The 16098-nt window shown below is 38.3% G+C and overlaps 1 protein-coding gene across 3 annotated transcripts in view; it reads left to right on the forward strand.

Annotated features, from left to right (window-relative positions):
- The first annotated feature begins 1525 nt into the window (after positions 1–1525).
- smash (smallish) overlaps positions 1526–16098 on the forward strand; it is a 224825-nt gene continuing 210252 nt past the window's right edge. For all 3 annotated transcript variants that reach the window (XM_034980114.2, XM_069505874.1, XM_034980115.2), the window contains exon 1: positions 1526–1700. The gene's annotated coding sequence lies outside the window, so the exon portion shown is untranslated. The remainder of the gene's footprint in view (positions 1701–16098) is intronic.

Genomic DNA, 16098 nt, shown 5'->3' on the forward strand with positions numbered 1-16098 from the left:
CTGTACATTGTTAGATCAGTCAGTCAGTCAGCCCTTTTCCTTTTCTATATTTAGATGACACCTTACTCTATACATATAATATGTACCTCCGGGTATTAAGAAGTATATTTCCATTAGTTTGATGACGCGATGAACGCAAAAATATGAACTCTAGAAGTTACTTTAGGTTTAGTTTCAGGCACACAGCACAGCCTCCTCTAGTAATATTAATTTTAATTAATGATTGCAATGCATCCATTAGTTTGAGTGAAACCAATCCCTTCGCAAGGTGATCGACATGTCTGCATGTTTAAACCTACCTACCTACTCAACTCTTGCGCACTACGATTTATATGCGTTATTTAATTAATAATTATATTGCAATTGTACGCAATTACGTGAAAATGTCGCGCCTTGATAGCCTAGTGGTTATGAAGTCCGCCTCCCATTCGGAAGGTTGAGGATTCTGTACGTTTTAAGCGTTAAATATGACTTTATTTGACTTTATTCAAAACATCGTGAGGAACCCTGCATGCCTTAGAGTTCTTCATATTGTTCCCAAAATAAATATTGACGGGAGGCCGTGGCGCAGTGGTAAGCGCTGTTGTCTTATTAGTGGGAGGTCCCGGGTTCTATTCCTGGCAGGAATTTTACAATTTCTAAATTTCTGGTCTGGTCTGGTGTGAGGCAACCACCCTACCGGCAAAGCTGTGCCGCCAAACGATTAAGCGTTCCGATACGATGCCGTGTAGAATCCAGAGGGGTGTGGGTTTAGTAAAAATTGCGATACCCCTTCCAGGTTAGCCCGCTTACATCTTAGACTGCATCGTCACTTATCACCAGGTGAGATTGCAGTCATGAGCTTACTTGTATATGAATAAAATAAAAAAGGCGTGTGAAGTCCGCCAATCTGCACTTAGCCAACGTGGAGGACTATGGTCTAACCCCTTCTCATTTTAAGAGGAGAACCGTACTCAGTAATATCAATGGGTTGGTTAGGCAATTATCCAAAATCGTAGATTGAATTCATATTGCATGATAAAATATAACGTTCTCCATTCGAAATTCAAATAGAATCAAAAGAAATTAATACAGGTAGGTACAAAACCTTACTAAAGATAATCAAGCGATTGGTAGAAAACAAAAGGTGATTGAACTGATCGATAAATGACTGAACTGCTGAACAATTACTGAACGAAACTCTATGAAAGTTATTCCTCCAAAAGCTAATTTGCTCTTTCTCTACAATCTGGTTTGAATATTAGTTACACATACCTACCTACCTACCTTGTAGATAAAATCTAAATCCTGTGTTTTAGCTACCTAGGTATAGAATTATAGTACCTAACTCAAACTGTCCTAAATAAAGGATCTCTAGCTGCATTCATGCAAAATACCTTAAAATACAGAGAGAGTTTTTAAATTATAACAAAAATGGTAGGTAATAGATAATGTAGATAGGAGCAGAAGTTTCTGAACGCAGTGAGTGGGAAATCTCAAGATCGCGCGGTGTCAGATCTCCCTCCCCCGCTTCAGTCCGCCGCGCGCCGCCGCGTTAGTTACACGTGTGTACGCTGCTGCGTTAAAACAGCAATTTTATGAACTGTGTTGAAAAAACGTGATTACTCGTGCCGAATTATTGTACAGTGACTTAAACCTGTGTTTTGACAGTGTTCAACAATCGAATTAATCTTTTCTACTCATCTACGGCCGTTAAAAACGTAAGTATTTCTAAAGTTTAATGTAACTTCCATGTTAACTGTACTTTCGAACGATGGTTGGTCCGAGTTGAGCTACGCTGGTTTCTTAGGTGCGTATTCGCGGAAAAAAAACCTGTCGTCTCAAATGATTGGCCACGGCGCTATTTTTGTGTGAAATAGTTTAGAACTAGGTCGCTACCTGCTTAGATCGTGATGCGGTAAAGATTTGCATGGGACTCGATCAAAATTCAAAACTGTCCATGTTTGGAAATTGTAAAGTAGGCAGCATACCGACACATACCTACCTTAGTAAACACCTTTTGAAGTCGAAACTGTACATTTTGCAGATCTTAGAAGGTAGTGTACTGAACGACGAACGAAGGCGTTACAGAAGTACCTACAAGTTTTGAAATTCGAATTTCGAGGTGACCGGTGGAGCATAGACAAAAGTCTGTTTACCAGACGTTTTGAAACTTTTTAATGAATTTCCGTTCCCGTTCGTGCTCATGTCCTTATTTATGCACATGACATAATGCCTTTATGTTAGGATAGGACTAATATTATCACTGAATTTCTTTATTAGACTCCGAATTCTTTATGGCTGAAAAATGATAATTGATTTAAACAAAGTAGGTAGGAAATTAAACCCCCTTTTTCTTCGCTTCAATCGTAGTTTTGCTAAGGGTTGCCAGTATCGATAAATCAATGCAGGTCCCTCAATACAACAAAGTTTGAAAATGGTGTGATTTTAAGATGATGGCTTGATGAGATACAGTTCGACATATTATAGGTATAAATTCAACGCAATTGTTCAAATTTTTAAACCGTGTTTAAAATTAGTACAGTACGCCGCCGAAAGTAATATACCTATACATCGGCCATTAGAATGACATTTCGGCTTTGTAGAGCGTTGTCTCTGTCACTCACACCTATAATATGACGTTTTGTCGGTTTCAATGACAGGGACAACGCTCTACACATCTGCTATCTCCTTCTAAATGTCGATGTTCATTACTTTCTGCCGCGTACTGTACTTATGGTTTATGACGCCAATAACCTAAAAATATGACAAGACGTAAAAAATAAAAATAAAACCTAGGTACCAGACGGCGTCCTTTGTCCTGCGGGGCGATTGTCTAAAACCTGCATCAATCATTATTACAATCTCAATTGTTCTGATTGGCTGAATTTGTGCGATTCTTGTTGCAACAATGAGCAACAATGCATTGTGGCCAATAGTGAGCGAGCATTAACCAATCAGAGATGATTGCGATCGTGACATTGTAGCTGTCAAACAACCGCGGTAGGGCCACTGGTTGAAAAACATTTGACGGAATAAGGTGAGTATGTACAATGTACATACTTAGGTATTACTCGTACTCGTATTACTATGGTAGGTATTATGTGCTCATAGCGCATTCAATACCTTACACATACCTAACTAGGTAGGTGCCTAGGTAGGTATTTGGTGGTTTCCCGCAATTTCTCACGTACCGGCCACTTACATCAACAATTTACGAAACGCCGGCTTTCCGTAGGTAGGTAGGTCTAGGTACCAAACACGCAATCATTGAGACATCATTTTCTTCGAGATGTGTTACATAGATACGTAGAGGTGGGTAGCTAACGTCAAATGGTTGTTATTAATAAAAACCGGTCAAGTGCGAGTCAGGCTCGCGCAATGAGGGTACTGCAGTCGTATTTTTTCGACATTTTGCACGATAATTCAAAAACTATGAAATCTGTTCTAGAATCCACAGATAAAGCACTTTGATATGATACCCCACTTGATATAGTTATCTTACTTCAAATATTGGAAATACTAATTTTAGTTCATGACCACAACTTAATTTTTTCGTGTGATTTAACTACAAATTCACGGTTTTCAGATTTTTCCCCTAATGTCTGCTATAAGACCTACCTACCTACCAAATTTCATGATTCTAGGCTAACGGGAAGTTCCCTGTAGGTTTCTTGACAGACAGACAGACAACAAAGTGATCCTATAAGGGTTCCGTTTTTCCTTTTGAGCTACGGAACCCTAAAAACCGATAACTCACACGGAGGGTTCCGTACCCATCATACAAGAAACAACACATTTTTTTGTAATGTAACCACAATTTACCAATTTTGCTAACGGGAAGTTCCCTGTAGGTTTCTTGACAGACAGACAGACAACAAATTGATCCTATAAGGGTTCCGTTTTTCCTTTTGAGCTACGGAACCCTAAAAACCGATAACTCACACGGAGGGTTCCGTACCCATCATACAAGAAACAACACATTTTTTTGTAATGTAACCACAATTTACCAATTTTCGGATTTTTCCCTTTTTGTAGGTTACCTACCTAGACCTACCTTGTGCTATAAAAAATTGCTACCTGCCTATCATGATTCTAGGTTAACGACACGTACCCTTGACGGGTCTTGACAGACAGACAGACAACGAAGTGATCCTAAGAAGGGTTCCTTTTTTAACCGACTTCAAAAAAAGGAGGAGGTTCTCAATTCTTCGGAATCTTTTTTTTTATTTTATTTTTTATTTTTTATGTATGTTCCCCGATTACTCGAAGACGCCTAGACCGATTTTGAAAATTCTTTTTTTGTTTGAAAGGGCATACTTCAAAGTTGGTCCCATTTAAATTTGGTGAAGATCTGATGAACATCTTCGAAGATAGATACTGGAACTCCTCAACGGATAAGAGTAAATTGCTAGCGATCAGTGTAATAGCTTACTAAACAGTAGATTTTTAACCAGTCATAGCATAATTCCATGGGGCCACTAAAAATTGTGAAATAAAAAATTTTTACAAAAAAAATCCGACTTCGATACACAAACACTAAAAATTGAAAAATAATTTAATTTATTACCGAATATATTATGTACACAAGAGTTAATATAGTTCCATAATAATATTTTTTGGGGTCGGTGCCAATGAGGTGCCATTGTGGAGTCTCATAAAAATATGAAGTCTAGACGATTCGCGCAGCTAAAGCTAATTGGCACCGGCACCAAAAAGTATTATTATGGAACTATATTAACTCTTGTATACATTATATATTCGGTAATAAATTAAATTATTTATAAATTTTTAGTGTTTGTGTATCGAAGTCGGTTTTTATTTTTTTTTGTAATCTAGAGATACGGAACTCCAAAAACTTCGTGGTTGAACGTGGCAGTCTATATTTAAACTGCGAAACTTGTATTACGTTACGTAGGTAAGTATAATACAAAATATACGATATGGTCACGTAGATAATCTACATTTAAATATATATTACATATATATATATTATACCTATAGTAGAATAGAATAGAATAGAATGTTTTTTTATTCATGTAAACTTTTTAAAAGTGCTTATGAATAGTCAGGTAGTTTTAATTTACCACTGGTTCGGAATGCCGTTCCTACCGAGAAGAACCAGCAAGAAACTCGGCGGTTGCTCTTTTTAATTTTTCAATTTACAATGTTATTATACCGTACTATACAAGCCATTGCAGCCCCGTGCATTGCTGGAGCGAGTCAAATCCAAGCTTTTTTATCGTTTACATAGTCTGCGACTGTATAATATGCTTTTTTTTGGAGCATACTTTTAACACATTTTTTAAACTTGTGTAAAGGCAAGTCTAAAATTGGTTGTGGAATTTTATTATAAAATATTACACTCATTCCCACAAATGACTTTCGCACCTTCCAGAGGCGGAGCGCAGGAGTAGCCAGCTTATTTCTGTTTCTAGTTTGCCTATCATGGAGATCACTGATTTTTTTTTGATTTTTTTTCTACGCGACAGATTGAGATGGCTATCGGGATGGGGACGCACAGCCCCCGCGCTAACGCGGTGCGGGCGAGCGCGGGTGACGTGCGGGTGTGCGGGGTGTTCCCCCGCCTTACCTATAGGCACCTACCCCAATTGCCAACTCAACCTATCGCGAACTATAGATCGCATTTGACGATTCAAAAATAAGTACCTACCTAGGTGCTTGTAAAATTTTAATTGAAAAAAAAAACCTTTTGTTCAATTACTTAAAAGGCGAATAAAATATTCGAGTACAGAACCCTCGATGCGCGAGTCTGACTCGCACTTCGCCGGTTTTTCATTCATCGATGTTATTTTATTTTCCATTGCTGCAACTCGAGCATAAAATGCCGTATGTGCCGGCTCTGTTCTGTAGGCACGTGCGACTCAAACAAAATGCGCAGCCCTAGCATAATCATTTTGACAACGGTTTCTCGCGGACTTTTCGTCCACAAAGCGTGGTAGTAAGAAAGAGATGTGCAAGAAAGGCATGTGTGAATAAGGGTGCAAGTACCGCCGAAGAACAGAGTAAGCGAGTAAGTAAAAATATACGGCGATCCGTTTTTTTGCTTGCATAAAAACACGAATACGAAACTAATACGGATGAGTTCACAAACGCCCCAATGATTTATGTTAAATCAATTATCACATACAAAGCCACACCACATACCACATTCATACCACATATGAAGCTGTGGTAGCCTAGTGGTTAGGACGTCCGCCTTCCAATCGGTGGTCGGGGGTTCGATCCCGGGCACGCACCTCTAACTTTTCGGAGTTATGTGCGTTTTTAAGTAATTAAAATATCACTTGCTTTAACGGTGAAGAAAAACATCGTGTGGAAACCTGCATGCCTGAGAGTTCTCCATAATGTTTAAAATTATATAATTTTAAAGATTTTGTAATTTATATGTACTTACATGTTTTTAAAAATTTAACTGTAATGTAATATTTAAATATTCATACACCAATATTCTAAGGTAGAATGCATAAGGCTCGCCAACTAATTTTATAACCATGTTATGTCACCTGCATTCTTATGAATAAATTTATTATTTATTTATTTATTTTATTTAAAGGTGTGTGCACTCTGCCAATCCGCACTTGGCCAGCGTGGTAGACTATGGCCAAAACCCCTCTCACTCTGAGAGGAGACCCGTGCACTGTAGTGAGCCGGCGATGGGTTGATCATGATGATGATGATACAAAGCTCGTAGCTTTAGTTTTAAGTTTGCGTAATAATTATCACCACTATAATATCTTAGAAATCCAACATCTGACCATCAAAAAGAGTTATTAATTACCTATTTTGAATAAATCATTTGACTTTGACTTTTGACTTGACAAAGGCGGTAAGTGCGGGACAAAGGAACGACCCGAATGTTTCACCCGGAGTAATGTTAGTGGGCTAGCTTATGCTCGCGACTTCGTCTGCGTAGACTACACAAATTTCAAACCCCTATTTCACCCCCTTAGGGGTTGAATTTTCAAAAATCCTTTCTTAGCGGATGCCTACGACATAATAGCTATCTGTATGTCAAATTTCAGCCCGATCCGTCCAGTAGTTTGAACTGTGCGTTGATAGATCAGTCAGTCAGTCAGTCACCTTTTCCTTTTATATATTTAGATACAGGTGGATTGTGCTAAGGCTGCAGTATAATGACATTTTTGCACATACAACAACATGAAAACACGCCTTGCAAAAAAAAAAACCATACCCACAAAACAACGTTCCGCGGTTTGGGCACGTTTGGGCCACTATTTGCAAACAATGGCCCGGCGCACGCTCCCCGGGTACTAATTATATCATAAATTACCTTTCGCGCATGAATAATACGACGACACGGCCATGCAATATGCAAAAAGTGCGTCTTTTTGCGCGAATCATCAAAAGTCCTATCCAACTTTTTCTTTCTTCTTTCTTCTCCCTGGGCAGTGGGCCGGTTTCCGCACTTAAACGTTTCCTTCTGTTGTGTGTGCGTTGCTCCTCCCCGCCGAAGTCTTCACACCAGCCATCCAAGCTCGCTCCAGAAGCCGAGTAGACCGGCCAGATTGCGAGGGCTTCATGGAGTGAGATTGGGGATCTCAAATGGCGTTGTTCTGCCACGCAGATTTATGTAAGAGCACAGCATCATTTTAAAGCATTACGATAAAGGAAGGAAGGTAAAAAATTGCGGGAAGATTTCCGACGATCCCAACCATAGTTTATCAACCTCATCTGTCAGATAGACGGGAGGGGATCTCAAATGGCGCTCGCGTTGTTCTGCTGTCGATGAAACACCGACGCACGTGCTGCTAGACTAGAGTGCACGCACTCTAGCAGCGCATGCGTCGGTGTTTTATTAACCTACATGCAGGCCCTGCACAAAGGAAAATATCATTTACTTATTACGGTTAATATTTTAAGTCAAATCTTATTATGCTTAGCTACATAACGAAATATAAGAACCATTGGGATGAAATTACATCTGTCAGCATCGATTTGTATTTAGTTATCATATAATAATATTGTGATTTTGGTATTGACCATTTTCATTCAAAATAAGCATTTTCCGCGTAAATTGACAATTCAATACGAATATGAAATGGTGATCATGGTTAGGTACCTAATACCTACTAACATAACTATCTACTTATTAAAGTTGTTAACTTTAGTTCAAAAAGATAATTTATCACAATTTCTGAAATTCACATCTATTAGATAAAAGATTCCCTTTCGCGCAAGTGTTTACATATAAAACATTTGATAATAATATTCAGTTAACCACATATTTACATAAATGTAAACTCAGTTCTTATTGAATGAGGTAAAATAATATATCTGTGGGCGAACAAGTATCCAAAACGCAACCTCTAACTACCTGACTGCCATAAAAAGATGGTAACAATACCTATAATACCCATTTACCATCGCAGAAAACAGTTATCTCATCTAAATATATAAAAGGAAAAGGTGACTGACTGACTGATTGACTGACTGATCTATCAACGCACAGCTCAAACTACTGGACGGATCGGGCTGAAATTTGGCATGCAGATAGCTATTATGACGTAGGCATCCGCTAAGAAAGGATTTTTGAAAATTCAACCCCTAAGGGGGTGAAATAGGGATTTGAAATTTGTGTAGTCCACGCGGACGAAGTCGCGAGCATAAGCTAGTCTCAAATAAAACCTCAAAACTACATTTTTGAAGTTTTTCTTGCACACGTAATTGATTTTTTACTTCGAAATTGGTTTTTTGCGCAATTCACAAACCTATTCTAATTTTACCTTGACACCCCGTAAAAACTTATTTTCTTTTTTTGCCAGCGGTTTCGCAAGACCATGTAAATTCGTATATCCATTTAGCTGTAGTTAAGCTTATTTAAAATCAATTAAATAAGTTTAAAATGTTCAGTTTGGCCCCTAACTTTGCTTGAAAGTGGGTTTACGCCTTTTCTTTGATTTTATGCGTAGGCAGCAGATACTTAAAGCTTTACCTATTCGTGTTGCATTTTATTTGGTTTTTTAACGTTTAAACTATCGTGAGTGATTTCCATTATATATATAATATCTCACACGGCTTTACTCACGTGTTTAGTCGACGTTAGCCCGACTAGTTTCGAACCCATCTGGGGTCCTTTTTCAAAGGAGTACGTAAGTAAAGCCGTGTGAGATATTATTTGGTTTTGCTTATTTTCAAGACACTTTTTTACTTATTTGCACATACTTTTTTACTTATTTGTGTTACATTTCACTACCTATTAAGAATAATTATACATGTATGACAAACCGGCTTTACTCACGTATTTAGTCGACGTTAGCCCGTCAGTCGCAACCGCGATGCGTTCGCGAACTGAGTCCCTGTGAAAAAGGACCCCCGATGGGTTCGAAACTAAGTCGGGCTAACGTCGACTAAATACGTGAGTAAAGTCTGTTTGTCATACATGTATAATCATTGATTTTATTTAATATCTTCCGTTACTAATCTTATTAAATCTTATTCAAATAGGTACGAAGGTTTTATGTTACAAGGCTATCCGGATTCTGACAAAAACATCTCGGATAAAGTTATTGCTAGTTTTTATGCCACATACAACAAAACTAGGGTTGCCACATGTTATCCAAATGCTGATGCTTTTCCACAATTTGTTCTTCTGTTCTGCCTTACCTATCGAATGTTCACTTTTTTCAAATGTCTCACATAGTAGGTGCGACTCACTTAGTTCTTTGACCTAATCTAAATATATTTAAAAGGAAAAGGTGACTGACTGACTGACTGATCTATCAACGCACAGCTCAAACTACTGGACGGATCGGGCTGTAATTTGGCATGCAGATAGCTATTATGACGTAGGCATCCGCTAAGGATTTTTGAAAATTCAACGCCTAAGGGGGTGAAATAGGGGTTTGTACTATGTGTAGTCCGCGGGGATGAAGTCGCGAGCATAAGCTAGTCTAAATTATATATTTAAAAAGAAAAGGTGACTGACTGACTGACTGATCTATCAACGCACAGCTCAAACTACTGGACGGATCGGGCTGATATTTGGCATGCAGATAGCTATTATTACGTAGACATTTTTTTCTAAAATCTCTTTGTTTTGCGAAGTAGCACTAAGTTATCATTTTTTACGACTGCCCAAAATAAAAAGTGTAATGCTTTCGGGGTTTTTGTATGTATGTATGTGAGTGTATTTATTCCACCATAACTTCTAAATGAATGAACAGATTCGGACTATAATAATTTATTTGAAAAAAATCATTACTTAAGTATGGTCCAGTTTTAAATGCGAAATTTTTTGGCTGCGCATTCTTGTTTTTAAATTTTTCTATTACTTGTACTATTCTTCCATTTGGCAACCCTACATGTAATTGACATTAATTAATTATTTGCACTTAAGTATAATATGAGCCATCAAAGGCACTGTATAGTCATGCAGTCCATACAAGTAACGCTGTAGAAAGGCTTTTATAGAAATTGCTTCACAAATTTTTGTCTGATTTATTGATCACTAGCTGCCCTGGCGAACTTCGTTCTGCCCAACAGTCGAATCTAATTTTTTAAATTTTTCTCTCCGTTTGAACCATCCTCGTACTTCAAGGAATATTATAAAAAAAGAATTAGCGAAATCGGTTCAGCGGTTCTCGAGATTTGCGATGAGCAACATATTTAGTGATTCATTTTTATATTATTGACTAGCTGATGCCCGCGACTTCGTACGCGTGGAATTAGATTTTTAAAAAATCCCGTGGGAACTTTGATTTTCCGGGATAAAAAGTAGCCTATGTCACTCTCCAGGTCTTTATCTATACCCATGCAAAAAATCACGTCAATCCGTTGCACCGTTGCGAAGTGATTGACGGACAAACCAGCAAACACACTTTCGCATTTATATAAGGGTACGGATTATTCATTAGCGAAAAAATAATAATTTTATAGATGTATAATAATAACCCGGTGCGGGATAGCGCGGGTGACGTGCCGGTGTGCGGGGCGTCCCCCCTACCTCATACCCCGACTGCCATCTCGACCTGTCGCGTACTATACAGAGATTGATGACAATAAAAAAATTCTACAAAGATTATCTTAAGTACGTCTATCTATGTGAGGAATGTCAGTAAATATCGCTGAACAAGTACCGACACATTACACAGAGTACCTACAGAGTGCTGTGTACTCAGAGCACGATCAAGGTGATTATGATTGTTTGCTAAGGTCGCAATAAACTGTGGCCAGGTAAAGAGAATGGGGGATTATGGTACCGTCTGCAAAAAAAACTAATTTTTTCAAGAATTTTGTTCGCAATCTCTCCTTAGGTCTTTTTAGGGGTTAATGCAACGCATTAATGGATTATCACACATGTCATCTAAATCTTCATGTCAACTAAAGACGACCCTATGTTGACTATGAATTCCAGTGTAAAAGGTCTCTGAGAACTGATGACACTGATGTGCGCTGCGGCTGCGGGTGTACCAAGCATCGATGGCCTTTCCGTCAAAGAATTGCCACCTCCCACAGATTAGAGAAACTAAACTATTATTCACTCATATGTGCCACCTCCACTAAATAAATCACTACCTACTTTTATCCCGGAATCACTACCCATATTATAAATGCGAAAGTGTGTTTGTTTGTTGGTTTATTGGTTTGTTGGTTTGTCCTTTAATCATGTCGCAACGGAGCAACGATCGACTTGATTTTTTGCATGGGTATAGTTAAAGACCTGAGGGCCTAACATGCGTCCCGCGAGAAATTTTTTTCTACGCATTATCTCGTGTTTTTTCATACAAATAAGACGATTAAATGCGTAGACAAAATTTTCTCGTGGTGCGCATGTTAGGCGTGCTGGAGAGTAATATAGGCTACTTTTTATCCCGGAAAATCAAAGAGTTTCCACGGGATTTTAAAAACCTAAAGTCTAAATCCACGCGGATGAAGTCGCGGGCATCAGCTATAATTTTTCTTAGAACACGACAGATTTGTCAGAGAAACCTTTACACATAGTAAATGTAAATAAATTTTATAGTAAACATGAGAGCATCACGGTCATTCATCCATCCTTATCTACCATACCCACACCATACCTTTCAATAACACCATTATACCTAACTCGGTAGCTAGTTAGTTAGTTACATGCCCTTGCCGTGATCTATTGTTCGCTACTACACACTAAGTATTTACTCATGTACTTCGGAACACAATAGCTATATAAATATTGATTATTCTCACCAATTATACAATCAAAGTAATTATTGACTCAGCTGTTACTTTTATCGATCGTTATTGTTTGTTTGATTTTCGTATTTTCTATTAAAATCCAACTTAAATACTGATATGGTATGTTGTCGCCTCAATAGGCGACCTCCTCTATGGCGGGCGCAGCGGCCATCAGCGCCGAACAGGCCAAGAGGCGTAAATATGAAAACCTCGATGGGAACTTCATATTCGTGCCTTTTGGTGTAGAGACCTTAGGGCTCTGGGGCCTGGGGATTCGAGCTCTTTTTGAGGAAATTTCGAAAAGGGTTATCGAGTCAACCGGGGACCCGAGAGCTGGCAGCTACCTTGGTCAAAGAATTAGTTTGACCATCCAAAGGGGTAATGCTGCCAGCATCTTGGGTACACTGCCTCATTTTTAAGTTTTTTTTAATATAATTGTCTATCCCTTTTTAAATCTAAAAAGAAAATAAGTTGATTAACTTATACAAAAATATATCGAGTGTGAACTGGAAATTACATGTCGTATCTCAAATTTTGACGATTTCACTTTATTTATACTGTTTCGTAGTTTTAAAACTAAAATTTGAAAAAGCACGTAGGCAGCATGCACTAGGGGTTCTAGCTAACGTAGCTAACGTAGGTTTAAATGTATTTAACCTAGGACATCTGTATTTTATATTTTACATTTTTAGGGTTCCGTACCTCAAAAGGAAAAAACCCTTACCGGATCACTTTGTTGTCTGTCTGTCCGTCGTCGTGTCTTCAAGAAAACCTATAGAGTATTTCCCGTTGACCTAGAATCGTAAAATTTGCCAGGTAGGTAGGTCTTATAGCACAAGTAAAAGGAAAAATCCGTAAACTGTGAATTTGTGGTTACAAGTCGTGTTGCGAAGCTGAAATGGCAGTGGGAAAGGCCACATAGTTCGGAAAACCGATAGACGTTGGGGTCCCAAGGTACTGGAATGGCGACCTCGCACCGATAGACGCAGTATTGGAAGACCCCCACTAGGTGGACGGACGACATCAGACGAGTCGCAGGGAGCCGCTGGATTCAGGTGGCGCAAGACCATGGCGTGTGGAAGTCCCTACAAGAGACCTATGTCCAGCTGTGGACGGCTATCGGTTGATGATGATGATGAACCACAACAAAGCATTCTCCCTGTCCCCCGCCAACATTTTACGATTTTGCTTTCATGCAAAACCTTGTAAATGCGTAACTCTTGAGGTTGAATTCTCTGTGTATTATGGTAACCGTACGAAAAAAATTGCGCGTAAAAACACACCGCATCGCGTCCAATTTCCATCAAAGTAAAAAGCGTGGGCAAACTTTTTCTTCTTAATCCATTGTCTTTTTTGCTGTCCGTACATACCTACGACCTTGCTCCGATCTTGGCGTTCAAAAGACATTTCAAATCGTTTGTTATCTCTGTCCGCCGGTTTTAATTACTGAAATTAATTATGTCTTAATTCAATTGAATTTTACTGCGACTGCTTGATATGCGTGTCCTATTTAACATATTATCGTCATCATCATCAATCCACTGTCAGCCAAGTACTGAGTACAGGTCTCTCAGAATGCTAAATGTTTAGGTCATAACGGCGACACCACATAAGTCATTTTTAAAACAACACTTAATGAGTTGTATAGTATGATTTCAACTGCGAAATACCTCATCTGCTTACTATGTATAAATCATTTAGAGTTGTTTTTTACCTCTCCTAAAAAGGTGTCGAATTTGATTTATTTCCTTTTTAGGGTTCCGTACCTCAAAGGAAAAACGGAACACTTATAGGATCACTTCGTTGTCTGTCTGTCTGCCAAGAAACCTACGGGGTACTTCCCGTTGACCTAGAATCATGAAATTTGGCAGAAAGGTAGGTCTTATAGCAGACATTAGGGGGAAAATCTGAAAATCGTGAATTTGTGGTTACATCAAAACGAAAAAAATATGTGTCGTGAACAAATAATTAATATTTTCAACTTTCAAAGTAAGATTTCTGTATAAAGTAGGGTATCATATGAAAGGGCTTCACTTGTACATTCTAAAACAGATTTTTATTTATTTTTATGCATCATAGTTTTTGAATTATCGTGCAAAATGTAGTACGGAACTCTCATTGCGCGAGCCTGACTCGCACTTGGCCGGCTTTTACTGGCGGCACTGAATCTAGAAAGTCGCTTAGACATCCTCTTTGTAACCTTTTAAGTTGTCACAACCTTTCAACTGCCTGTACTTATAGTGGTACAACTATGCCATAATATGGTATGGTCCTTTTACAGTTCCCTTCTTGAAAAATGGCCGTCGAAGAGCCGAGATCACGATTAAAGGCAATTTGTTTCGGGCTTGTAAATACAAGTCGTTAACATCCACGATTTTGTGGAAGGTATCAATAAATCAATGGGAGAAAAATCGACATTTAATTGTATGTAAAACTCGACATTTGCAAGAGAAAGCCCTTGCAGACGGATATTTTATGGGAAAAGAAGGGAAATGCATTCAAATATGTTAATATGAACCAATAAAGTAAGATGCATTTGCAATGTAGCCACGTAATATGCAAATGTATTATGGATGCGCATGCGCATGTTGTGTTTAATTTAAGGAGGATGGTTGAGGGTTATGTAGCTATCATCTTATATCACAAACACGGCTACAATACTATTAGTTATTACGCATGTAGGTACATACTTTTCTGCTATACTCTCTATGATGATAGAGCGGTATTAAATCTGCGAGATCTTTCTAATTTCAGCCGTTATCAACCATTACCAATTTTTTTTTAATCCTGAGCAGTTCTTAGATTTTTAGTTTTTTTTTTTTGTGCAAATCGGCAAAGTTTACTTATCAGTACTCTCGTAGAATTAGTTTTAAGTTTACGTAATTAATTATTATTACCATTACATAATTATCTAATAAATTCAACAATTATAGACAACAAGGTGGATATAGGTTTTTAACATCCCCGGGGAACTCTTCAATTTGCCGGGATAAAAAGTAGCCTATGTCAGTCCCCGGGATGCAAACTACATTTTTACCAAATTTCGGCAAAAGCTAGCAGACAGACACATTTTCGCGCTTATAATATCAAGTATGGATCAAAATGATTTGAATTTTAGTATGAGTACATACAAAAGTTGAATCGTAAGAAATCAATTTCTATTGAACATTCTGCATACTTACTCATTTCCTTAACCTTACCTGTAAGTACTTTAAAGTTCAATCCCTAAGGGTAAAGCCATGACAAACAGGGAATCGAGAAAGTGTAATATATTGTATGCAAATCTGGTCTGCATAGATTTATGGCGGTGTTATGAGTGGACTATAAAACTGGCGATATTTCAGCTCGAGCAGCCGGCAGAGCTATTTAGATTGTCGATGGTGCCTTTTATCAAGTGTTGTATCAAGACAGACAAATTAACTGTGCTTAAAGGTCGAAACTTCTATAGCATTTAGAATTATTTCATTTAAAAAATTTTGAGAACTGCAAATCAGCTCGTACAGCACGCGGCAGAAAGTTTGTTCGTATCGACCTGATCGAAAGAGGTAGCGGTTTTGTAGAGCATTCTCTGTCGTTGAGATCGTCAAAACGTCACATAGGTATGAGTGACAGAGACAACGCTCTACAAAGCCGAAACGTCATTCTAAAGGCCGATGTACATTACTTTCTGCCGCGTACTGTACACCTCCCTCTCTTTCTATCACGTAAACTCTTATCTCTTAGCGCTGCGGATTAAAGTAACCAACGCCTCTCTTTCTGCCACGTAATCTCTAAACTCTCTCTCTCTCTTATGAGATAAAATTAAGGCGAGTCACCGAGGCGGGCAGCGCGGCTTTGAAGTTAACCGCTTAGCAAAATTCAAATTCTGTGTTTCAAACGTTAAATTTGAATTTAATAAATTATAGAAGTCCTCTTGAAAAC

Source organism: Maniola hyperantus, chromosome 21 (genome assembly GCF_902806685.2).
Source record: "Maniola hyperantus chromosome 21, iAphHyp1.2, whole genome shotgun sequence".
In the NCBI taxonomy this organism is placed as follows: domain Eukaryota; kingdom Metazoa; phylum Arthropoda; class Insecta; order Lepidoptera; family Nymphalidae; genus Maniola; species Maniola hyperantus.